The sequence below is a fragment of the Ambystoma mexicanum genome, chromosome 13 (assembly GCF_040938575.1).
Source record: "Ambystoma mexicanum isolate Mex_15411 chromosome 13, UKY_AmexF1_1, whole genome shotgun sequence".
NCBI classification, from domain to species: Eukaryota; Metazoa; Chordata; class Amphibia; order Caudata; family Ambystomatidae; genus Ambystoma; species Ambystoma mexicanum.
In genome coordinates, this window is record NC_090938.1 from 530,273,957 (window position 1) to 530,300,821 (window position 26,865).

A 26,865-nucleotide genomic window follows, 5' to 3' on the forward strand; every position below is an offset into this window, starting at 1 on the left:
GGTGAGTCAGCCGGCATGGATTCACATGCATGCCATTTAAAGCATGCGCCTGTCAGCGGAATCCGCAAGCACAGAACGGCGTCATTATCCCCGGCTGAGGCTGCAGTGCTGTCACCATGGCATGGCGCAGAGGACAAATGACAGAACCGAAGGGGACACACCAAAACCTAAAGGCGGGAAGGGGTGAGTGTGGGGAGATATACTTAGTAGTAACCTCCGCGTCTCGAGCAGAGGCTGACAGCTGCTCACATGTGGTTTATAAAGCGCAGATGAGTCATAAGAAAGACCCCGTGGGGGCTGGAGGGTCCTGCTTGGGGACAGAAGGCCGAGCCGAGAGGGAAGACAGCCAGGAAGCAGAACGCGCTGTAACCGCCAGAAGCAGTGAAATAGAGAAAGCCCCAGATCCCGCTATATCTACATATCGCGATTGCTTATACAGCACGTGGACGGAGAATTCATTCTGAGTTTTGTAGAGAAAAGCAGAAAGAGTTAAATGAATGCTGGTAGGAGGAGCTTGCAAAAATAGTTCTTTCCGAAGTGCTCCATGGTCAAAGCAGGTCGACATCCAATTATGAGGCGACTTAATAAGGGGCTTCTAAAAGTCGACTTCGGTGGCTTTCTATTTTTAGTATTGAAATATTTGCAAAGTCAACTTCCAAAAGTCGCCCCTATTGAACGTCATCCTTTTTATTGTGATTTTTTTCTAAACAGGTTGGTTCCCTATGCCACTCTTTCCCCATCTGTCACTTTGCCTTTTGCCTATTAACCCTTTTCTTCCATCAAGTAATTATTATTTTATTTTCGCGTGCCCTCACTGTAACCCTGTGCCCCAATGTGTTATTGTTATTTTAGTCACTTTTGTGTCTGGAAAAGATTTTCTGGTCATTTGTGAAGGTCACATTTTAGCAGTGTCATGTGAGGTTCACAGAGATTGTATGTTGACTTTTAACGTCATACAGCAGTGGTCTTCAAACCTTTTTGGCCTGCCCCCCCCTGAGCAAAGTTTGGGCAGGCCGGGCCCCCCAAAAGTGCCAGATGGACAGTATGTAGAAATCGCTATGAACTTTTGTGTGCCGTCACCGCACCCTACTCCCAGTACAGACCCTGGGCTCTCCCCACCCTAATCCCACCACCATCCCAGTGCTGCTGCCCATCCTGCTCCCACCACAGTGCCATAACACAAGCATTCACACATCCATACACATTTAAATAAAAAAGAAATCGCCATAAACGTACCTTCTTCAGCGGCCTGCGCGTGGTTGCTAAAATGCCCCGCTCCAGGTTGCTCTTCCCGTATGTGCGAGGAGGCGCAGGAGCACCCCCTCGTATATACATACACGCAGTGCCCCAGCCAGCATTTCCAATGAGCTATGCAAGGCTAGCGAAGCAAAACACCCCCAGCGTTGCATGGCTCAGTGATCATGTGCAACTGGGGAAATGAACTGTCAAAGGCAAACAGTGTTTCCCTTTGACAGTTCAGCCAGCCCAGGAACACTCCCTCAGCTGGAAAAAGCAGCTGAGAGAGTGCTCTGAGTTTCACTGGGCTGGCTCCTCAGCTCCTCTATAATGGGTGAGGTGGCCAGTGGGTGGACGCCCCCTCACCCATTATGGATGAGCTGGCAGGCTTGGACTGGCCTATAGGGCAATAGGGCGATGACCCTTTCCAAAAATGCAAAATGCTAGTGTAGGCCAGTCAAAATGGGGCACTTTTTTGGCCAATTTGGGCCAGTTTGAGGAGTTACTTCACTATGCAGCTAGTAGTTTTGACCATTGTTGCTGAATAAATATTCTTTAAATATCACAATTTGTTTACATTTGAACAAAAAACAACCCCTTGTGTACTATTCAAACAGTCTGTGACTAAAGGACTGAATATCCATTTGCAACTGCTGGCCATTTTTTCATTGGTGCCTAAAACCGTTTTATGGTCCAGTCTGACCATGTGAGCTGCCCCTTCCCATTTCCTCCAATGTAAAAAAAAAAAACATTATTATTATTATTTTTTTTACATTTCATATTGGGCTCTGGCGCCCCCCCTGGGATGCGGCCGCGCCCCCCTGGGGGGGGGCACGCCCCACAGTTTGAAGACCTCTACCATGCAGTATAAAGCCAGCACAGCCTTCGGTTTTGATAGTAAGGGCCTGATTCTAAGGCAAGAATACAATTAGTGTAGAAAGGCGACAGTCCTCCCTCCAGTTTTCAGACCCACCATTCTGAGATGGGTGGAAAGATTGGGAGGGAGATGTTGTGCAGTACACCTGTAAAAGCTAACCAAATCTGTCTTTCTGGGGCCAGAGTGCGCCACTGCCATTGCGAGCATTTCTAAAAAGTCTGCCTCTTTTCTTATTTACGAAAGTGTCGTTGACACTTCAGTAAATAAGAAAAGTGGTGCTGCAGGCTGAGAAATGCCTTTATTGAAGTCTATGTAAAAAGACGAGTATAGTCGTCCTTGGCACTTAAAGGGTTAAAAAGACCTCAGAGGTGCTGTATTTTAACTCCTATTTGTTTACATGCAAAACCAGGGCTTTTGGAAGGAGAATCCGCTTGCAGTGCCTGCCCTGCATTCCTGATAGTTGCTAGGGTAGTAAACTGTAAATCAGGCACATGCAAAAGTCGAGGCTTTGATGCAAGTCCACCACATTCTCAGTTTAATAGAATATGGTACTTTTAAGAAAAGTTCCTTCCTTCACGGAAGAACACTTTTCTATTTTTGCATGCATCTCAGAATTGAACAATGAATGCATGATTTGCACTCAGACACAGCAATGCTAACAAACAAATGCTAGTATTTAAAAAAAAATGTATTGTTTATTCATAACACACTTGATACCAGCGAGAGCTTGTGGTTTCTAAGCGAAGGATCTGGATTTGAACCTGTGTTGCGCTGCATTGTCTTGCTTTGAAGACAAACGCGTTGCCTCTGAGCTATCCTTCCTTCCCATCCTCACTGGGAAGGCTTCTTCCCGATACACCTATACATAATGCATGCTTTATCTGCACAAGGGAGAACAGAAGTTCACTCTATGGGCTAGACTGCAGCTTCTATCGACATTAGTTGGCTTTATGTAGCCCACGATTTGGCAGCCAAAGATTAATATGGACTTGTAATCCTTCATATATTGACTGACCACTCTGTGCCTCAGGGGACTGGGGTGGGACGGAGAATACTGTAAGTCATTCACCTAGCAATGAGACCGGCTGTCTTACTGGCAATTCTGGCCTAGGACTATTGTAATCTAGCCCAACTCCATAGTAATTTATCATAGATCCACTGCAATATGTCCTAGCCCAGTTGTAAAATGTGATAGGGGACATATTCTGCTTTGCTATGTTTACAAAATAAATGTGCAGGTGCATAGAAATGTGAAAGATGTCCTTTGGAAAGGATTATTTTCACACCAACTTTCAAGAATCATGAAAAATGACTTGATGAAACTATTATTATTTTTTTTTTAAAGTGAAACTTTAAATTGTATAGAACACTTTAGGTCACAGCTTTGTGTGCCAATTAACATAATAGTTAAACAAAAATAGTTTATTGATTTAATTAGTGAAAGCAGTTACTATGGTCGGGGGAGTCATATAGGCGTCTTTCAGAGATCAAATATAAGTACTCGTTTTATGCAGAGTTGCCAATCCAAGAACCTATGTAGACATTTTGGAAAAAAAAGTCCATCTCCTCCTTTTGCCAGAATGGACATGCTTCTTTAAATTCACTTTAAAAAAAAAAGTATACAAAGATATAAACACCCAAAAATAAAAGTACAGGCCTGAGGGAGTTCAACTAGAATTAGTTACAAAAGAAGATATGTTAAATTATAATTCACGGCCATATAATTACACGCAGGACAGTGTTGTTATGGTTGATTATACTTGTGACAAACAAAGTTGTAGATGTTTTAACATTAAAAATACAACAATGATTAGTTGACCATAACACAACTGGGATAAGTTGTCAATTCAAATGTAGTGAACAATTGAGTTCGATTCACATCAGCTTTGTTGAATAATTTCAAATGAAATTGTACGAAGTGTATTACGTTCGAAGGGTTAGACCCAATACTTACTCATTGCTTGGAAGACGGAGGTGAACGGTTCTGTGAAGTTTGTACATAAGCAGTATCAGTATTCTCTGAACTGAACGAGTAAGGCAAGCTGACCTAAAGTGTGATCGTCCAATGTATTAGATTATCACAAGATGGCGGCTGGGGACCTGTGCGGTTCGCTGACATCAATGTCACAAAATGTAAGGTAAAATGCAACTAAAGAAAACATTTACTAGATCAGTGTTTGGTCCAAAATCGATGTATTTGCAGTTGGTCAATTATGACGCCTGACTGCACACCCCTTCTTTCACACCAATAAGGCAAGGGATTGCAAAGGAGGGTGATATCACAATAATTACTGAACCAATCCATGTAAATCACCTTCTAATGAAAGGCCCAAAAAGTTCAGAACATTAATATGGGAATCAACACCTATGTTAACATTCCACTTTATTACAAAATTAATCTCCTAACGGCAATGAAACTAACTATGACTCTTCACATGTAAATCTACTATGTCAACAAAGATAAGGTTACACAGGTTTGGACATAGCATCTTTTGAACATAGACGAAAATATTCACATTAATATAAACAAAAACATAGATATTGTGATTGAGGTTAACAAATACAACACGTATAGATTAACTCAATAGTTGCTGGAAAGGCAAAATATTGAAAGTACCATAAATTGGAAGAACAGCCTGTACCCACACTTTGAAGTTTAAGTTTTTGTCAGAGAGCATGCTTTGGTTAGAAACCTTGTAATGTTATCTAACAAGCTACTTGTCAGGCAGTCCTTCTAAATGCGTAATCGTCTGTATTTTCCCTCTACTGACTTGGCAGAAAATTATATAAGGAATATGTAAATATTTGCCCATTATCCTCCCAGTATTAGCATGTGGATTACTGAATATCACTATATAGCTCGAATTAAAGTAATCCTCAACAATGACCAATCTTGAGATTTCTCTTTCTTTTTGTGGATATTTCTGGGCTTTTTTGTAATATGTCTTTCTGTATCCCTGGTGAGCAGATCTTTGGAACATACCTGTTACCGCAAAAACAAAATCTTACATAAGTCCTTAGTACTTTAAACGCCTTGATTGGGGATGTCCCTAATCAGACTAGAAAGATGTGCACACTTGGCATATACGGTATTACCCAAATTGTTCGTTTACAATTGTTCGAATGAACAATTGACCGGATTTAAAGGGTCACAATTGACCTTTTCACAATTGACCATATATATATATATATATATATATATATATATATATATATATATATCTGTTTGGTAATATATATTTATTTATATATATAGGGGTTTTGGGGGGGTTGGCGCTAGGTGGGAGATTGTGGGGTATTTCCCCCCACATATATGTTACAATTGACCTTCACAATTCGGTCAATTGTGAAAAGGTCAATTGTAATTCGAACAGTTGTAAAACGAACAATTCGTATACAACCGTATATACCACTGTATTACCTACAGTACTTTTCATCAATCTGGTGCTGTATACTACAAAAGAATCTTGTTAAAGAAAATCTGTGTAGTATGTGTAGTGTGAGAAAAACTTGTATGTGATGGACAGATTGTGTATCAGTGCATTTCACCGAATCAATATTCACCTGATGAGAAATCTTAGAAAAAATATGTCTTCAAATTTGGTTGGGTAAGTGGGTACATTTTAAAACATAGATGGGGTGGGGTAGGGAAATAAGATAAGGTAGGGGGAAGTGGGCAGGGGACGGGGCATCTCCCCTTCATGATATAACAAATTGAAGAAAAGAAATGTTGAAGATTTCACCTTTTGGTGAAGTAAATTCAGTGAAATCACATACATCCGACAGACTGTACGAGTTAAACTTCAGCAAATTAATGTTCTCCCTATGTCCTATGACTGCCCACCACCAACAATAAATAAGTGCTGAATGTGTAGGCTACAGTGCGTGTCTTTACTGATTGTCTCGGGAGGATATCTTAGGGGCAACATGCTCGCCTTGGAAGCAAGGCGACACGGATCACCACAGGTTCGATCCCAGGGTTGGCGCTTAAGTGCGTTATAAATAACCTATCATATTGTCTCATACCTATCATATATCATGTTTCCAAACCACAATCTTTCCCCAATTGTCCATTATGAGGTACATTGGGATAGAATGTTAGACATCCTCCCATTTTGGTCAATACACCTTATTGTCAAAGATTAAATAGTTTTAATCTAAAATGAATGTTGGGCTTGTGGGAATCTTACAATTATAATAGGTCAGTATTTATGATGTTACACCCACACTGGTTTCATTAGGACGAGAACAACCTTAACCAAAACCAAAGGAACTACTACTGCTTGTGGGTGATAATTACTTGCAGGATCATCGTGGTGTGCTGATCTGGTCATTCCTGGGCCAACATCGACTGCAAAATTAATTTACCAGTTTTCTGAAAAGAAGTCCTGACCTTCAACTTGTTTATGGTGTTCTTGGCATCCCACACCTGCGAAGCAAATACATGTATGGTGGGGTCAAAAACTTATCCGACAAAATGACTGATAAAGGAACACTAGGTACGCGTCATATTCAAGTAGACAGACTAGAAGGAAGCTAAGCTCCCCTTTTCATGATTACGAGAGCAAAGCCATAACGCAGCATATAAAGAGAGATGTTCACACTTGGAGTGGGGGTAGATAATTAGAAATTAGGCGCTGAGGATTGAACTATGAGGAAGAGCCATCTAATGTCGCGAAGAGTTGTGCTGATTCCCAGAGAACAACAGCAGGCTGTGGCAAATTGGTGAGGAACAGAGCACACAAAGTTGAACTGCGAGCTCCTGCGAGAAATTGGGGCTCAGCAGATCTGAATGAAAGGGATTGGCAGGCTGCCGTGAAAGACCAGTTCAGAAAGAAGCAAAGGTGAAGCGCAACCTACAATGAGAGGCCACAGCACAGCTGATCTGAGCAAAGGTGAACCACAAGATGTTGGGGGAAACCAGTAGGACTCTGAGACACCGGCTAACAAACACACAAGTGCTGAGCAAGTGGGGAGCTTAGCCAAGTAGTGCAGAGAACGGAAGGTAGAGCAAGTCCATGCAAAAAATGCGAAAGTGTAGAGAAAGAAGTTGTACAACTTGAAGGGATCCAGCATAGCCTAACTGAACCCTGAGAGAAGGGAGTCAGTGGTAATATTCTGAGATAGTAAGCTGGATATGGTGAATTCTGGCAATTGGAGTCAGATTTCCCATGAAAGGGACAAAACATCAAATCTATACTCACACAGAAAGCAATTTAATTAAATAAAACAGCAATGACGCTGTTTTCTGGGAGACAAAAGAGGGTACCAAAGCATCCAACACACCTTGTGACACAGAGAAACTACTAATGCTGCATTCTGGGAACCAGAGGATAAGTGTCAAGGCATCCAGTAGGCCATGTATTAGAATGGCAGTACTGATAGTGCATTATGGGAAACATAGAACTACCAACGCATCCCACAGATCTTTTTTGGAAGAGAACTTCTGGTATCTGCAGTCTCGGGATCAAAAGAGTACCTAAGGGCCAAGCAGACCTTGTGTAGCCCTTGTGTTGGAGAGAAGCCTCTGGCCTTGCAGTCTGGGGAGCAAACCTCCCAGCGGACGTTGGGTGAGAGAGGACCATGGAATATATTTTGGGAAAGTATCAGAATATCCTACAAATCTGGTGGGGGGAAGTAATTGTTGTTTTTCATTCTGGGAAGCAAAGCAGGACTAACAAATCGTCCACAGAGTTCTGTTCTGAGTAAGACACTTCTACTGCTAGTTTCTGAAAAACAGAGAATACTTATCAGAGCATTCAAATGACTTTCTGTTAGAGAGAAACTACTGGCACTGCATTGTGGGAAACATAGAAGATGTATCAAAGCAATCAACAGACATTTAGTTAACAATCTACCTGCAGCGCATTCTGTGGAATGTGGCAAAAATTCCAAAGGTACTTGAGCCGCTAGAAAAAGAAAAGGTGTCGAGAAAACATGTCAATACATGCAGAGCATGAAAGTAAAACACCCAGGACATTACAGACTAAGGGCAAGAAAATATATGTTATGTTATTTGATATTTGTATAGTGCCTACTGACATTGCTATGGCTTCGAAGCGCTGTGGTAGATGAAGGCCCTTTGGAAGTCCGTATTTGTGCAAACATGGAAATAAAAAGACATTACATTTATGCAAATAGTCATTAGAATTCAGTGACTATTCAATTACTAGCAGTGTTGACTAGTTTAAAACAATATAAAAATCAGGCAGCGCATTGTGTTCAGGTGCAGACATGATTGCTAAGTCAGTGACTATGTCACAGCTGGACCAAATTTTTCATGGGACTCAGCTGTATTCTATGTCCATTCGCCTTCTTCATGGGTATTATGAATAGTTTATCAATCCCTAAGGCAACTGTCTACAGTTGAGGGCTCTGCTATACTTTACTTGCAGAACACATGCTCACGGAATAACATGCAGTTGCAGGCAAATTACATGCACCATCATCAGATATGTCAAAGGTACATTCAATACATGTCCTGTTATCTGCATAGTTGGGTTGTTGCAGTACAAATGGCTTATATTGGATACAAACGTGAAGGCAGTAAAAAACAGGCATCTATAGAAAAAAACACCACCTTGTCCTCCGTGACATCATCACTCTCCAAGAATCCCAGTGCTCTACAGAAAAAACAGGTTCCGCCCCCAGATACGGTGGGAGGGTATCAATGAATTGCTGAATGATCAGCATTTCCTGGACTTCGTTATATTTTATCCATCAATCACTTTGCAAATAGATCTGGGGCATGATATGTCATTTGTAGACAAAGGTAGTGGGGAAAGAACAGATAATGCTTCCGGGCCTGTTGTAGACACTCCTGGAAACCTCTCTTCGAGTCTTGGTATGGGGTGTGGCCATCTGGATGTAGAACCTGGAGTGCTTGCTGAGCTTCTATGGTTAATAAAGGCATCATATATTTAGTTTATCTATCATGATGCCATCCGCTTGTTTCAGTCACCATCACAAAGGCTTCTATAGGATGATAGTGGGTACAGTTGGTTTGCTCTCCTGTTGGCCATTACCCCTTGTGAGAAACCTGAAGGTGTCTCCCCGTCTAAACGTCGAGAATCTGTCATCCAGATGGCCAAGACATGGCCATCGCTATTGGATCCAGTTCCTGGGGGTGGACCATTGAAGGAGGATCACCTGAATGGGGGGACCTCGGGGAGTGAGAAGGGGACACCGATGAGTGAGACGCGGTATTCCCCTTCATTTAACACCTTTTCCCCATCCTCTCACGTAGGACATTCCAAACTACTGCCCCCCCTTTTCCACCACGAACGCTTTCGCACAACACAACGGACAACAGACTAACACCAGAGCCATTTACCTGACATATCCCACTACCAGGGTCAGGCAAAGTCAGGCAAATGATCAGAATCACACACACCTAACAACCCTTTCATTTCCCCAAGGGATAAAAGGTGGAGCCTGAGAGCACAGTACGAGAAAGGCGAACACAGCAGACAGCACTTTGATACGGCTACTACGCGGAAGTTCAAGAGAAGAAGAAAGATGGCGGGAGATGAGAGGGTGGCGAGGAGAGAAGTGACCTTGCCCTTTTTGTCCCAAGCCTGCTGACCCTTTGTGGAGGGGAATCTAAGACCACGAACAATTGCACAAGTGTCCTGCTGCAGATGTCAACGGTACATGGGGCAAGCCTATGCTGATAAGGCCTAGCAGAGGAGACTCCCGCACCCATGGTACCGGCCTTGACTCCAGAGAAGCTAAAGCCAAGCGGCACATCACAGTCAGTGAGTCGAGGAGAGAATCGATAAGCAGCGGGCTGTGTTGAGTAGGAATCGCCAAGTGGCAACTTATGAAACAAAGCTGATGAACTTAAATTGAACTGTAAAGAATGTGAGGGGGAGACCCACTCAAGAGGGAACCGGCACCACGTGGGTGCTACCTCGAGAGACTCTAGTGGCTCCCCTTTAGAAACCAAAAGGCCAGAGAAAAAGCTGCCAAAGGAAGCAAAGTGGTTATACAAGAGGGTCGAGGATAAGCCCTGTGCATTCAAAAGACTTTGATCCGTAAGCTGGGTAAAAGTAAAGGAAGTGAATCCGGCAAAAGTCTAAATGTCCCGAGAAACAGATTTATGAAGAAGGGGAACCTAGAAAAGGGGTGTCCGCCGAACTGTGTGAACCAACATTAATAAAGTAAGGGGACTGAATCCCACTATGAAGAACAGAAAGCCATCATGAACCCAGAGGAGTGAGGCAAAGAACAGACCGGGATCCAAACCAGGATGAGGGAGATCCGGGGTGAAGCTAAACTCAAACACTGACAGTCGAGAGAGGTCCAAGCCCGACCGAGGGAGATCCATGGGTGAATCCGTCACCCAAGGGCTGACAGTCGAAAGAGGTCTGATCCTGAACGAGGGAGATCCAAGGAGTTAAGCTATCACCAAAAGTTAGTTAAGAAAGGGTCAGCCAAGTCCCCACTCAAGGGCGAATTTGTCGCCCTATCAGAATTGTGGATTACAATTCACAAGGGTCAGCCCAGAAGAGGAGAGCTGGGAATGAACTGGGAATGAACTTTTCTTTGTTAAAGGAACTTTTGTTTTGTTGTTTGAACACGTTCGGTCCTCGAAGGCAAAAGACTTTCAATTGAAACGAGACTTGCCGATCGACGACTCTGATTACTGAAAGCTTGAGGGGCAAAAGCTGAACTGTCATCTTGTGCTAGACATCCCGAGAGTGTGTTCTAAGACCTGTCCTTGGAACTGTCGCCTCGTGCTGTAAAGGCCCAAGACCGTACTGTCCTGCAAGCTCCCATCTTATCCCGTGCTTGAAACGGGGAAGACTCAGGCTATAGCCTCCTGACATATTATTTGAGAAAACTTCTTTCTTTTCTTGAGAACTATCCCCCCCTTTTGTATTAGTATTGAGGTTTTGGAAATAGGTTTCTTAGTATAGGCCTTTTATGTTTTGACATGACACCACTAGGACTGCCTTATTTTTCATTTGATGGTTGACTCTTGTTCCCATCCTAGATTTAGGTTTAGATTAGGCATTTTTCCAACCTGCATACAGCATTAATTGTTCAATAAACACCCCTGAACTGTTATAACTTGTGTCTGTCTTACTTGTTGTCACCATAAATTCCTCACACCCTTGCAAAGCAGTTAGCATCTCCTCATTTTGGCGGATGATGTTCAGCTGGCCCTCAACCAGGGCCCCTAATAAGTCTTCAATTTTTGCTCGGTCTGGAACTCTTGTGGCTGTTTCTGTCCCAACCTATTCTCCTCACCTACCCACGCCTCATTCAACGTTATCATTAGACCTCTACTCCCCTCACCATGGAGCAGACCTTCAGTTTTACGGAAGGAGAAATAAATTACATTATACAAGGCCCAACTATGTTTAAAATGAAAGGAGCGCAACAACACCTGGCATCTACAGCAACAGGAGAAGATCTCTTGAACCTTAAAAAGAGATGTTTCAGAAAAGAAGTCCATGGGCATTTCCTTAGACAATATCTTAGAGTCAACATGATTCCCCTAGGACTTACTGCACGGAATGAACCGGCCCGCTTCTTAGACAACCAAGAATACATGCATGGGTTCAGTAAGATAGCCACCAAATGCAGTCGCGACCTTATGGCATTGACCATCACCACCGCACAGAGGATGCATTCCAACATCCTTGAAGACCTCAAAGCAGAGGAAACTAAATTTCTCATTGACAACACCTTAACCAATGCACGTGATAAATTAAAAGAAATTGACGAAACATTTGACACATTTATGGCCTCCACCTTGGAGAAAAAACATAAAAAGCTTGCCAAAGATATCAAAAACTTCAAGATAGAACACGTCTATCCCTACCTTGCCCCAGACTACAAAGATGAAAAACACAAAGAAAGAATGGCAAGGCAAGGAAGGCATTCAAGAAACCTACTCAGAGGTGTCTCCTTTTCAGACACCACAAGCTCAGATTCGTCCACAGACGATCCCACTCTACCTAGAGGCAGACAAACAAACTTGGGACAATTCTCACCGTTTCAGCAACCACCCATGATGCCTTTTTTAGGGCATGGGGGTCCCAGGGGAAGGTACTGGGGCCCACCCCAACAACCCCAATACCCCTTCTAAAATTACCCCCAATGGGGACAACTGAACAGACAGTGCAGGAATAACCGGAGGCTATAACAACAACCCCCATCTTTAACCTTTCGTGGTTCCCTCTCACTACAGATGAGACATCACTATGGACCAAGGGTCTTTCATTTGTTCCCACCAACCATACTGATTGGTTTCAATTAGACCTTGAACTATCCAACTTCTTCAGAACAATTCGGAGGAAGATCTTCTTCCTAGACAAAGTCCTTCCACCCCAACTCGATGACACAGGCCTCAGGCCCAGATCTGCATTTATCCCCAGAGATTTGGAAACACCTGCCACCATCCTTTCTTTTGAAAAGTGCATTCGGCAAGAAATCCGTAAACTTCAGTCCACACCAGAACAACATCGACAGAACCTAACCTCAGGAGTAAGGAAAGCTCTTAAAACCTCAAGTGAGAACAAATCTCTGGTGATTAAACCAGCCGACAAAGGAGGAGGGATAGTGGTACAAAATGCCACCCAATACCATGCAATGGTGATGTCCGTGCTCAACAAGGAGGGTAATTACAAAAAACTAAAAAAAAAACCTTTACTTGAGATCAAAACCAAAATCCAAGAAGTGACCAAATACGCGCTGGAACGAGAATGGATTACTGACAAAGAGGATGCATTTCTGAATACCTTGGAAGGCAGAACTCAGGCACTATATGCTCTCCCGAAAATACACAAGAACTGTACCGTACCTCCAGGAAGACCCATAGTCTCAGGCTGTGGCTCCGTTCCATTGGGAAATGTATTGATTACTTCCTAAAACCTCTGAATCAAGGCATGCCTACCTAGATAAGAGACACTATGGACACGATTTCCAAATTTGAAAATCTTCCATTCAACCCATTGGAAGACCTCCTGGTCACTCTCGACATCAAGAGCTTATACACAAGCATCCCACAAAACCAGGCAGTGGAATGTATAAGAAATCACCTCACCCAGCACATGACACAAAGAAGGGTTCCCATCAACTTCATAGTCGAACTGCTTGAAATAGCACTGACTAACAACTTCTTTGTGTTTAATGATGTATTTTACCTGCAAACATGCGGGACAGCTATGGGAGCTGTCTTTGCACCCAGCATTGCCATTATATTCATGGCCGAATACGAAATGGCTCACGTACTTAATACTTCCAATCGGTTCCTTGACTCAGTCACCCTATGGTTCAGGTACATTGATGACATCATCTTTCTTTGGAAAGGAGACATTTTGACCCTGGATCAGTTATTTGGTTGGCTCAATACATGTACCCAGGAAATTCAATTTACCATCACCAAAAGTAACCCGAAAATCAATTTCCTTGACCTTCCCATCGCACCCAATGACATGAAATTGGAATGTACCATTTTCAAAAAAGCCACAGACAGGAATACAGTGCTCCACTATAGCAGTCGCCATCCAAAATGCCTACGGGACAACCTGCCATATGGGCAATTCCTCCGGATACGTTGCAACTGCACCCAGCTTGAAAAATTTAAGAAACACGGTAACGCTCTACAGCTCAAACTGGCATCCAGGGGATACCCCAAAGAACATATTAAAAATACTCAAAGAAGAGTCCATTTTACACCCAGGGAAACTCTCTTGGTACCCAAACAACAGAACAGCACAGCTGATAACATCATGGCCTGCGTTTCGACTTTTGGTCCAACCACTTCCAAACTCAAGTCAACCATTAGGAAGTTTTGGCCACTAGTCCAACTGAGCTTGCCCTCCGAACCTAGACCCAGGATGGCACTTAAGAGGCCCAAAAACCTCAAAGATCTTTTGACCAGTGCCAGAACCAGCAAAACCACTGTGCGTTCCACTTTATGGAACATGAGGGAGATCCGCGGGCATCACCCATGCGGACAATGCACGGCGTGCAGACAAACACGCAAAATCAATTCCTTCCCCATTGATGGCAAAGAGTGGCAACTGCGGCACTGCTCCAAATGCAAATCAGCTAATGTCATCTATGTGATGCAATGCCCATGTGGACTACGATACGTGGGACAAACCTCTAGACCCATACACAAATGGATTGGGGAGCACAGATCCAGGATAAGATGCAAAAACTCCACTGCCCCTTTAGTCAACCATTTTATTGAATTCCAACATGGCCCTGACTCCTTCTCCTGGCGTCGACAAAGTTCAAGATAAGGCCAATACTGCGAATTCACTAAACTTCAAGGAGGCATGGTGGATGTTCAAACTCCAATCCACCACAAAAGGCCTCAACGAGGCACAACCAGGACAATTCAGCATCTAAACTGGCTCTACAGGTCTAAGCATGTGCTCTATTCCCCTCATTGTTCTGTCACTCTTGACTGGGGTACTTGGACCCATTATCAGTTAGCCTAGTTCCTCTACACCTACAGGCCCTCTCAGTTTGGGGTCTGTCCCCCCATCCTGGGGCCACCTGCTAACTCTTACTTCTTCCTCTCATGCACCACGTTATACATCGTGTGTGGATCAACATCTGATGCCCATTGTCATCTCAGATGAATCTAGCTGTCCTCAGTTTTAATTCAATTTTATTTGTTTATTTACCTCTCACGGTGGCGGTTATGGCTCTGCCATGTTGTCTTCTTGCATTGGACTTTTGTCTCCCATGAACTCCAACTGTGTGCCTTGAACATACTCAATTGCCTGTTGATCCTGAACACACCTGTTAGGATCTGGTGCTTATGACCAGCATGCTCACTATTCCTGCCTTTGTTTCAAATAATGCCACCAGTCACGTTACATTGTTATGCTATTATTTGGCGCTTATGATCAGCATGTTCAGTATTTCTGCTACCGATTTCCATGATGTTTTCCTGCATTTGACTGTTGTCCCCCTTGACAACCAAATGTGTGCCTTTAAACGTATTTTATTGTGTGATGATCCTGGACACACCTGCTAGTATCTGGTGCTTATGGCCATCATGTTCACCATTCCTGCTTCAGTTTCTAACAATGCCACCAGTCACGTTACATTGTCAGGCTATTATTTGGTGCTGACGCCCAGCATGTTCAGTATTGCTGCTTCAAATTTCTATTATGCCACCAGTCTCCTTGCACTAAGATAGTAGACTGTAGGGATTGGGATGCCCGTCTAATAGGACTTTCCCCCACCTTTCTGTCCCATGCTTGCTGCCCCTTTGTGTGCCTCCCCATTTCTCCAACCTTTCTTCTGGCCTTTGGGCACCATGCTCCTGTAGGACCCGCGGCTCTCACGGGCTGTCGGCACCAGTACCGATCTCCAAACATAGGATCCTTAATGCAGGACTACACAGACACAACTACGTGCACATGTGTTCAGGTGCAGGACTCTACCCCCGGGCACATGCACATGTAGTATGTGCGCCTCTTCTCCTGGACGAATGCGGCTTACGTAGGGACACTACTTCCGAGCGCATGCGTGCCCACACGGCCCTGCTGCCCTAATGCTCGGAGACACAGCTCCTTCACAGATTCAGCACGGGCTCTGGCAGAGGACGTTCGCCTCCACCCGCAGCACCACTAGAATCCAGGTAAACGGGATCACTTTCTCCTGGCTGTCCTCACGGAGGGCCAGGCCTCCTAGCTCATACATATGTACGAATTTTGTGCTGCATCTTTTTACAGCATGCTGACCTTGGCCTCCATTTCCCCACATAACAGGTGCTCCTGTTCTATTACCCGCCTCCACTTCACTGGAAGGCGCCTCCATAGATTGAGTACTACCTGGTCTCATTTCCAGCTCACAGATGACTACATTTTGACCTACAGGTAAAGCCCCCATTTCTTTACCTTACATGTGTAACACTGCACTACCAGCTATATGGGCATACTGCAGCCTCTACCCTTATTTTTCACCTGTTTAGATTGCAAGCTCCCTGTCTCTGCTTGATACCTGTGAGAAAGTCTGGAGGATCCTTGCCCCCACCAGGGCCTCTCCTCCTCAACCAGGCACCTTCTACCCATTCACCTGGAGTCCGATCCTGGACCTCATTTGTTCTCCCTGCCACGCAGCAACTCCACGCTTGCGAGCACTTCACGGTGCTCCCGGCTCTAGGTGAGTTGTTTAGGTCTCTGGTACCTATTAGGATCTGTCCTTAAGTATTGATACTTACCTTTTACCCTTGCTAGCATCTTGCTGCTTGTTTTAAAACATCCTAGTTATTCCTCCCTTTTCCCTTTTCTCCTACACAGAGTGACCTGACTCTCCTGGCCTTAGAAGAAGGCTCCCATCTTTGTAGCCGAAACGCCTGCAGCATCTATGCCCACACCTCCCTGGGCTGACAACTATGTCTGCACTTATATTTCTAACATTATATCTTGACGTAGACCAAATACGAGGTCATATTCTAGCCGGGCTCTGGAGAACCTTGATCTAAGTCCCCAATTCACCAAATCAGTGACTACTCTGTGTTCATTTAATTTGTTCTCACAACATTCTGATTATCTCATGAGTTGTCCTTTTTGCATGTGCATCCATTTAATTTGTTCTCATGTTGCTCTGACCACCTTATTACTTGGTTTTCACATGTTGAAGTGAATTTATTTTGCCCTGAAAAGAGCATATTGCTGTTCTATTGCACAACTTTGTACTGCATTGATTATCTATATATTAAAAAAAGTCAAAACAGTTAGCGTATCAGCTAAATAATAAAAAGCTGAATACCTACAATTTGAATATCTATGTGTGTTTTTCGCAAGTAACCTACTGATGGGATTGTATGCTCAATGTCCCATCTAGATGTGTTCGTACAAGGGTTCTAATAAAGCTTGCATGTAAATGATTTTGCAAATATTTAAACTCTATAGGGTAGGACTGCCCCCCTGTTACAGAGCCCAACCCTGGAGAGAGCACTGGTACTTCTTCCTCCTCATCAGAGTAATTGAGCTCATTCCACTGGTGGAATATGTTGTCCCAGGGGATCTTGGGGAGTCCACTTCCACTCACTTGAGCCAGTCTCCACTGGCTTATCTTTTCTCGGGTTGCCCAGATTTGTTCCACAAACCTTCTGCTGGAGCCCTAGCCAGGATTGGTTCTGATGGGTTTGCCTGCCCGGACTGGTTATCTCTGCCTTTGCCTCTGTTTCTTCCCCTTCCACTGGCACCTGGTACAGGCTTACGAATGCCAGTTCTATGCCTAGCTCGCAGACCACTTGGTCCCACGGGTCTGCACTGGCCCTAACCCAATAGACCACGGTTTCTGATGACTCTTCCATTCTTGCTGAGTGCAGGTTGATCTCTGTACCAGGGTCTGATAAAGCCCACTTCTGACACCACATGTCACGGATGGCACAGAAAATTCCAGTCTCAAGGTTAATTTAAGGGTTTTTATTGAAATATTTGTAGGACCTCTGGTCGTCCCTCTCTCTCTATAACCAAAGAAGTGATGGATGAAAAGTTTAGAATAAATCTGAACCACTGGCACTGCTCTGGGCAACCTTCCACACCACCGCTTTTTAGCCCTTTGGCACCATTGCATAAGGGGTGCAGCCACATGCAAATCAGTCAGGTACTGACACTATTGGGAGCAGCCCTGCCCAAACTGCTAGGCCAGCTCCCGTCTGCAAGGAAACACAAGCAACACCAGACATGTTGGGAGCTTAACAACTCTGGAATAAGGGAGACTTTAGCTAAGTGCATGGGGATAACCATGTAGGAATGAGTGTGACTCCATGCAATGAGGCGAGCGCATGGGAACCAGTCAGTATGTAGGTAAATGTAAGCATCCATCACGTATGAGTGAATGAGACTGCAGGCAGGTGTATGAGCATGCCGGGGCCTTCATTGTGACAAAGAAATGTCTTCAATTGCCAGCTATATCTATGCAACTGCCTTTTTAAAAATCGTCTTTCCCAAATAAAATGTCCCAGTCTACATTTTTGAATATGAATCCCTGCTTAATGATTATCATCATCATCATCATCACATCTTCTGGTTAAGTTCATACAGTTTTTTGAACATGTTAGTTTCTATCATCTTCTGCAGGTGCACAAAACATGCTGAATTTATAGGGATACTAGCCTCTGCTCCCTCATGGAAATTATACGTGGGCGGGGATACAGGCAGACTCACGTCATGGAGCTGCTGGAGGTGGCGGGAGCAGGCGTTATACCCTGTCCCCCAGCCCTGTGATGTGAATGCACGACCGTGATACCAATCATAATTTACTGGCAGAATGCTTGTCTACACCAATAAATTACGATCCATCCCCATCTGCATCAGCATCACATTGACCCCCATTGTCTAGTTATTGAATGCCGAGCATGGAATAACAATGCCAGTGCCAAACCATTTTGCCTCTGTTGCTCTGGAATAAACAAGTTGCAAAGAACAGCTTTGAAGAGAATACATAATCATTTGTTTTGACTTTTGAAGTGTCTTTCCAATTTGCTCTGGGCTATTATTATTATTATTATTGTTTTCGTTATTATTAGGGTATTTTTTGAGGGGGGGCTAGCTTTGGGAAGCAACCAAGCACTTTACTGTCATAGGGGGTAGAACAACTGCGCTTCTACCCAAGCTTGGAGGCTGGCCAGCAACTCTGGTTTATTAACCCTGGTGCTGTGGGGAAGTCCCCTCTCTTGACAGAGGACGTGCAGGACATCCTTGCTCATGCCTTTCACAGTCTCTAAGTCAAGATCCATGATTATTTAACAATGCCTAGCAGTGTCTAAATGTTGCCTGCAACAGTACTTTTATTGTTGGGTGACTAAGCAGTGCGCAAGTCTCCAACTCGATCCAACTACTGGCAACCAATGTGATGAATCAACTTCCGGGGAATCAGTGGTCCAGGGATGAATATCAGTTTCTAAACCATCAATCAGCCCCACACCTCTAGTACACACAAAGGATCTGAACAGATTGGAAACACAAGCAAATTAAAAACCTCCTTCCTTCAATTTTGGTAACGTGGATGGAGCAGCAGGCTTATCTCCGAAAGGTCATGGATCGTTGGTTTAGTTGCAACACAGCAAAAATAGAATTATTACCCAATTATAAAAGGGACTGCCAGTCAAGTTTGTATAGAAATATCTACTATATTATTATCACAACAGACAGTTCTAGAACACTACAAAATACAACAAACCCTGTAAAGGAATGCAGAGGACAGATAGTTTCAAAGACGGAAAAGGCCTGCACTCTGGATACTGACAGGAGGGTAGTCGGTATAGTAATGAATCGCAATAGTTCAAGGATACTTGGTTTCAATACAAAGGGAGCAATGGATCGTAAAATGTCGATAGGGGCCTACAGAAAAGGACCAGGGAGCAGTACCATAATGTACCTTGTTGTGTAAGAGTTCTTGGTCCTCTACAGGGTTGAGTCGGTTTCAGGGTGCTTTGCAGCCTCTGTGACAGCTTTCAAGATGGGAGACAGCTGCGGGTATCAGGCAGCAGGCAATCCGGTGACCCGAAGCTGGACAAACAGCTGCAGGCTGGCCTACACAGTGACTCAGGATTAGGAATCCTTTTCAGCGGTTCTGAAGCACTGGTTGAGGCATCTCGGACGGCTTTAACGACTGCGGCAAGGGGTAAAAACATGTAATACTAAGTCACACCCATCTTCCTGTCTGTTGTGAATCACAGGGACTCTCTGGTTAATGGAGCACTCTTTGGTTCCTGATTAAAGCAGCAGGTTTCCCTTGAAGCTGCAGCTAGATCATACTTTCTGTCTCCATCAAACCTTCTGAATGGGATCTCCCTGCAGGTATGACTACAATAAATAAGCAGTCCCACACATGATATTTTCCTGTAAAATCAATACTGAAGGTGGTAGCTGGCATCAGGTTTTCACAGTACATTTGAAAGGGTGTTGGGGATTTCCATTGTTAGCCTGTGCAGCCAGACCCCATGTGTGCCAGTTTGAATTAAACTCAGATTTGTATGTGAATGCTGTCTCCAGCTACAGGGTTCAACAAAAATACAGGGAGGAGCCTTTGTTAGTTAATTAGGATGGCCATGGCAGGGGGGAGGTTTGGTCCTCCCCCTTCTAAGATGATATGGTGTACTCCTGGCTACCATATCCCAACTAAATATGACAGGGGGGACTGCGCCTGTAGACCCTGTCCAGCCAGAGTACACTGGTCTATGCGTATGTCATGCAGTGAGCATAGGGAAATGTGTGCGGATTAGCCCCTTACATTTTCTGGAAGTTGATCTACCATGATTCAATTTAATTTAAGATTTCAAAAAGCCCAGCCTGAACTTGTGAACCACCTCCCTAATGAGGGTCTGGGTTGTCATCAAGGCGAAGGTACTGGCTGAGGCCATCTGCATTTCCATGCTGGGGGCCTGACCTGTGCTGGATGTCCATATCCAATCATGTCGGGATATGGCCCAATGCAGATGATTAGGGTTCACCCTTTGCATGGCCATTAACCATTGAAGAGACTGGTTTTCTGTCTGGATCGTAAAGTGCGACCCAAAGATGTAGGGTCACAGCTTCTTTACGGCACACACGACCGTGTAAGCCTCCTTTTCAATGACAGTCCAGTTCCTTTACCTTTTGTCAATCGCCTGCTTATGAAGGCGACAGGTTGCTTTACCTCTTGAGAGTTCAGCTGAGCTAACACTGCTCCAATACCAAAATCGTAGGCTTCTGTCTGGATAATTAACTCCTGACCATAGTCTGCCACTTTCAGAACTGGGGCCCTGTACAACCCATCCTTTAAATCCTGAAAGGAGATTTGACAGGTGGGGATCCAAGTTACCTTCTTCGGCATTTTCTTGGATGTTACATCATTCAGGGGCCTGGCAACGGTCCCATACCCCTTGATGAACGACCGATGTAGTACCCAGTGAGATCTAGAAAGGCTCTCACCTGCGTCTGTGTGGTGGGGAAGTCCCAATCCTTCACAGCCTGTACCTTCAATTTGAGAGGTTGTTTCTTACCTCCACCGGCCAGGTAACCTGGGTAAGATACTGTTCCCTGCACTATCTGGAACTTCGTGGTCTTGACAGACCTACATTCTGCAGGGCCTGAATCACTTGTTTCAGGTGGGATAAGTGACCCTCCCAGGTGTGGCTGAACACAGCAATGTCGTCTAAATAGGTGACACTGATGTTTTCCAGCCCCGACAAAACGGGGTTAACCATCCACTGAAAAGTGGCTGGGGCATTCTTCAATCCAGAGGGTATCACAGTGAACTGATAATGTCCTTCTGTGGTTGAGATTGCAGACCTCTCCCTGCCGTGAGGTCAAAGTACTTGGCCTCATCAAGCGTGTCAATGACCTCATCTGCCCGAGGAATGGGGTGAGCATCTGTCTTCATGACTGAATTGAGCCCTCTGTAGTCCACACAAAAGCGAACCTCAGTCTTCCTAGCGCTGCTCTTTTTGGGGACCTGTATCACTGGGCTATTCCAGGGGCTGTGGGATTGGTCTATCACTCCTAGGGACAGCATCTTGGAAACGTCTTCCGTGATGGTGTCCTTGACATCATCGAACATCCGGTGAATCCCACTCTTCACCAGTTTACTGTCTCCGGTGTCCACAAAATGGGTGTACTAATCTGCGCAAGCTGCAGTCAGGGAAAAGATCCTGGGAAACTGTCCCAGTACACAGCGACAGTCAGTTGGTGTTCTGACAGGTCTGTTGTAAGGTTGATACCTTCGAATGACCCATCATAGGCTTTAGTGTGCAGGAGGTCTGGGAGGGGATCGGTCTCTTTCTCAGTCTCTCCATCAGTCAGTAATGCCATGGCCATGTCATCCCGGCTATAATGGGGTTTTTACCGGCTGACGTGAAAGACCATGGACATCTGTTTAGGTCCTTTCACATCAATAAGATAATTCACCTCACTGACTTTTTCCAGAACACAGTAAGGCCCTGTCCACTTATCATGAAGGGCCTGGGTTTGACAGGCTCCATAATCCATACCCACTGACATGTGGAATAGACTGTCACTGTGGCCTTCTGGTCATGCAAATGCTTTATCAGCTCCTGGCTGGCCTTTAGGTTTTTTGTCGACTGTTCCATGTACTTTGCTCAAAGGTACTAAACCCTACTCCGTTCTGTGGCACCACCCTGTAGGCGAACAGAAGGCGTGGAAGGAGACATCCCATTTTCTCCTCAGGTGCACTTCCAAGCCACCTATCATGCCTTTCAGGGTCTGGTTGAACCACTCAACCAGTATTTGTGGATGGAAGGATGTAGAGAACCGGTAGGTGACTCCACACGCTTTCCACATAGCCTTCATAGATGCTTCATAGATGCTTATATGAAAGTTTGATCCCCTTTCAGAAATGACTTCCTTGGGGAATCCAACACAGGTGAATATCCCAATCAGAGCCTTTGCAACCACTGAGGCTTTGATGCTCCTCAGAGGGACAGCTCAGGGAACCTCGTGGCATGGTCTACCACCACCAAGATGTCTGTTCCCTCAGCTCGTTTTAGGATCGAAAGGACCCACAATATCGATGCCTTTTCTCTCGAAAAGCCGCCCAACCATGGGTAGTGGAACTAAGGGGGTCTTTTTGGCATCATCTGACTTACCAGAAGCTTGACAGGTCGGGTAGGACCATACAAATTCCTTATCTTTTATGCAGAACTGCAGACATTAAAAGTGTGCAGATATCCTGTCCGATGTCTTAGTAACTTCCAAGTGACCCGCTAAAGGAATTTGGTGAGCAAAATCGAAAAGGACTTTCTGTGGCATTGGGGAATCAACACCCTTCTGGTGCCCTCACCCTCAGAGTATTTTGGCTCACTGTACAGGAGTCTATCCTCCCAGTACACTTTGAACAGTCCAGGGTCCTCGCTCTTAGCCTGCTACTCTGCCTGCTTCTACAGACCCGCCGGAGTGGGACCCTCTTTCTGGGCTTTAAAGAAGTCAGTCTGATTTGGGCCCCCAGCTGATGCAAATTCATCCAGCTTTGGCAGACCCTTCAGATCTGCGCTCACCTGGTCCTCCACTTCAGGATTCTGTGCTGCGCTAGGCAACACTGAGGTTGCTGAGTCCCCTGCTACCAAATCAGGGTCCTCAGTTCCTACTGGCCTCTAACCTACAGGAGAAGGCAACTCAGCAGTCTGTGGAACTGGACTAGGGGTTACCGTCCACGCCGGTCCCTCCAACACGCCCTCCGGAAGCTCTCCAAGCCCTAAGGCTCTGAGAGTGTACAATCTGGCAATCTCGTTGGCCCTCGATCGGGGAGTCACTGCAACTATCTCGGGATCAGGAATAGCATTACCCAACAGACATGGGACAGTAATTGAGTCTTTCACTGCTACATGGCGCGGGGTCATTTTAACTCACCAGCTGAACTCTACTCTCACCAAGACGGATTTACTCTTTTCGTCAAACCCACTGATGCTACAATCAGGCCCATCAATAAACTGGCCCAGCTGTACCCGCTGCCGGGTGACAGCAGTGAAGCTACCCACAGTGTCTTGGACTGCAGGAGTATTATGTCCATTGATATACATAATTTCTAGATAGGGTTGAGTATTATTGGGAACTGGGATCTCTTTTGGAGACCAAGTACCGTGACCACTCAGTGTAACCAATCCACATTCGGCTACTCCTTGGCCTAGTGGGAAGTCCTCCTCTAGGAGGTCCACAAAAATTATGGCCTCTTCCACAAGTCCAACATTCACTATGGCTTGCTTGCTTAAGCCCTTGCAAGCAGAATCTTCTTTCCTATGGCCCAGCTCATTACACACAAAAAAAACCTTTGGCCGGTGAAAGCGTAGGTATCCCAGTGTTAGTGGTGCCTGTGCTCTTCTTTTCGGTGTGAATGGCTGAATTGAAGTTTGGGGATTTCCCTTCATTCTTTTCGGGACCTGATTTTGAAAAGAAATGGGCTGGATCTTTGTCCTTTCCATCCTTGTTATCTTCTTTGTCAGAAGATTTCTCTTCCAGTTTAGGTGTTCTCGCCTGAGCCTTTTCCTGGACTCGAGTACTTACAAACCTGTTGGCAGCCTTTGCAAGCTCTCTAGGGTTTAAAATAGTCTTCTCAACAAGATGCTGGTGTAGGTCAACCTTACAGTTTTTCAATACGTGCTCACACGCAATCAAATTGTACATCCATTTAAATGTGTCAACTTTTTTACCAGATGCCTACCCGTTCAGCTATTTCAACGACAAGTGTGTGAACGCTTCAAATGTCTGCCCACTTTTCTTACTGAGCTCTCTGAGGCTTTTGAGATATTGTTCTGGGGTTTTACAGAACTTCCTGAGGAGGGTGGCCTTCATGCTCTCATAAATGGGACTTTCCTCAGGAGTTAACTGAAGAATTGCATCAGTCCCTGGTGTCGGTAAGTGACTCATCAGAGCTGCACCCCACAGTACCTCATTCACCTCCTGTGGCTGGAAAGCAAGCCCGAGCACTTCATACCAGTCAAAATTATCCTTCCCCACTTCGTATTCCTGCACTAAGTCTTTGGGGATGTGCCGTCAGGGTTTATCCCGGGAACCCTAGTTTGAGCCACTACTGCTACTTTTACTAGAGGTGGATCTGTTGGCCTCCATCTTTTCTTTGAGCGACAGCTTGCACAGCTCTATGGTAACCTTGTCCCACTGTTATTTTTTCCTCTAGCGCTAGTCTCTCCTCTATCAGAAACTTCCTAGCCTCTACCTCGTTAACAGCGGAACAATTACAGTGCTACTTAGAGACCTTGCTGAGGTTTGGGACCTGTGGGATGCTGCACTGGCCCCGGCAGGATGGTTGGCTAGAAATACTGCTCATCCTGTCTTCCTCGTCATCTTCCACCAACCTTTCTGGAAGGTCTTCTTCATTCAGGTACACAGGGTCTAACTCGTTCCTTAGGGCCTTCTCCCCAACCGCCCTCGCTTCTACCAAAGGTTGGAATATGACCAGCAACTCAGGTTTATTAACCTTCGTGCTGAGGGGAATTCCCCTCTCTTGACATAGGATGCACAGGACATCCTAGCTCATGCCTTTTACAGTCTCTATGTCAAGAGCCATGATTATTTAACAATACCTTGCACTGTGTAAACGTTGCCTGCAACACTACTTCTGTTGTTGGGTGACTAAACTGTACGCAATGCTCCAACTCGATCCGACTGCCTGACACCACTCTGACGAATCAACTTCCGGGGAACCAGTGGTCCAGGGATGAATATCGGTTTCTAAACCATCAATCACCTCACACCTCTAATACACCAGAAGGGGTCCGAACAAATTGGAAACAAGCAAATTATAAACCTCCTTGTCCAAATTTGGTAACGTGGATGGAAACGTAGCCTTATCTCCGAAAGGTAGTGGATCATTGGTTAGTTGCAACACAGCGAAAATGCAATTAATACCCAGTGATAGAAGGGACTGTCCAGTCAAAGGTGTATAAAATATCTACTTTATTATTATCACGACAGTTTTACAACACTACAAAATGCAACATACCCTGTAAAGGAATGCAGAGGACAGACAGTTTCAAAGAAGCAAAAGGGATGCACTCTGGATACTGACATTGGAGTAGTCGGTATAGTAATTAAGAGGACCAGCTTCACCTCACTGATGAGGCCCGAATCTTCGGAAACACGTGTCTGGGGTTGCTGATGGTATTCTTTTTCAGAGGAGATTTGCCCAGCATTTCGGTGCTGGACTGCCCTTGCGGGTGGGACAAAGACTGATATGCAAAGGGGGATTTCTTCTCTGTAAAGGGTGCAGTGAGCTAAAACATGGTTGTAAACCCTCCTGAGTGGAAGAAATTGCATAGAACAGGGTATTTGACCCATGTTCATTCTCAGTAGAGGGGCCCCCACTCTCATTTGTAACTTTGTAAAAACTTGGGGTTTCACCCTAGGTAACCCAGGGTAATCCAGACGTGGATCCCTTGTTCACCTTGTGTTAGAGAGGGTCAGCTTCACCTCACTGATGAGGCCCAACTAGGCCGAAACACGTGTCTGGGGTTGCTGATGGTACTTGTGTTCAGAGAAGATTTGAATAGCATTTTGGTGATGGACAACCCTTGTGGGTGGGAAAAATACTGAAATGCAGATGATATTTCTACTCTGTGATGGGTGCATTGAGCTAAAACGTGGTTGTAGACCCCCCTGAGTGGAAGGAATTCCATAGAACTGGGTATTTGACCCATGTTCATTCACAGTGGAGGGGCTCCCACACACCTTTGTAACTTAGCAATTAATCGTAATAGTTCAAGGATACTCGGTTTCAACACAAATGGAGCAATATGTCATGCAATGTCACTAGGGGCCTACAGGGTGGGACCAGGGGGACAGAACCACAATGTACCTTGTGTTGCATGAGCTCTTGGTGTTTGACAGGGTCGAGTCGGTGTCAGGGCACTTTGCAGCTTCTGCGACAGAGTTCAAGAAGGGAGAAAGCTGTGGGTATCAGGCGGCAAACAGTCCGGTGAGCGAAGCTGGATAGATGGCTGCAGGATGCCCTACATGGCGGCTGAGGGTTAGGAAACATTGTCTCAGTGCTTATTGGCAGTTCTGAAGCACTGGTCGAGGCATCTCGGACGGCTTTAGCGACTGCAACGTAACAACAGTCAGTGGTGCAGTCGGTTGCAGCTTGAGGGGCTTGAATGGCTCGAAAATGTCCTTTAATGCAGATGTCAGTAAATGCTAGTTGAGGCACTCTTCCTAGATTTTTCACTGGGCTTGTGTCATCCTTTAAGGCAGATAGTGCAAAGCTGAGGAGAGTGTTGCAGTCATCTGTCTTGTCCTTAGTTTGGTTCAGAG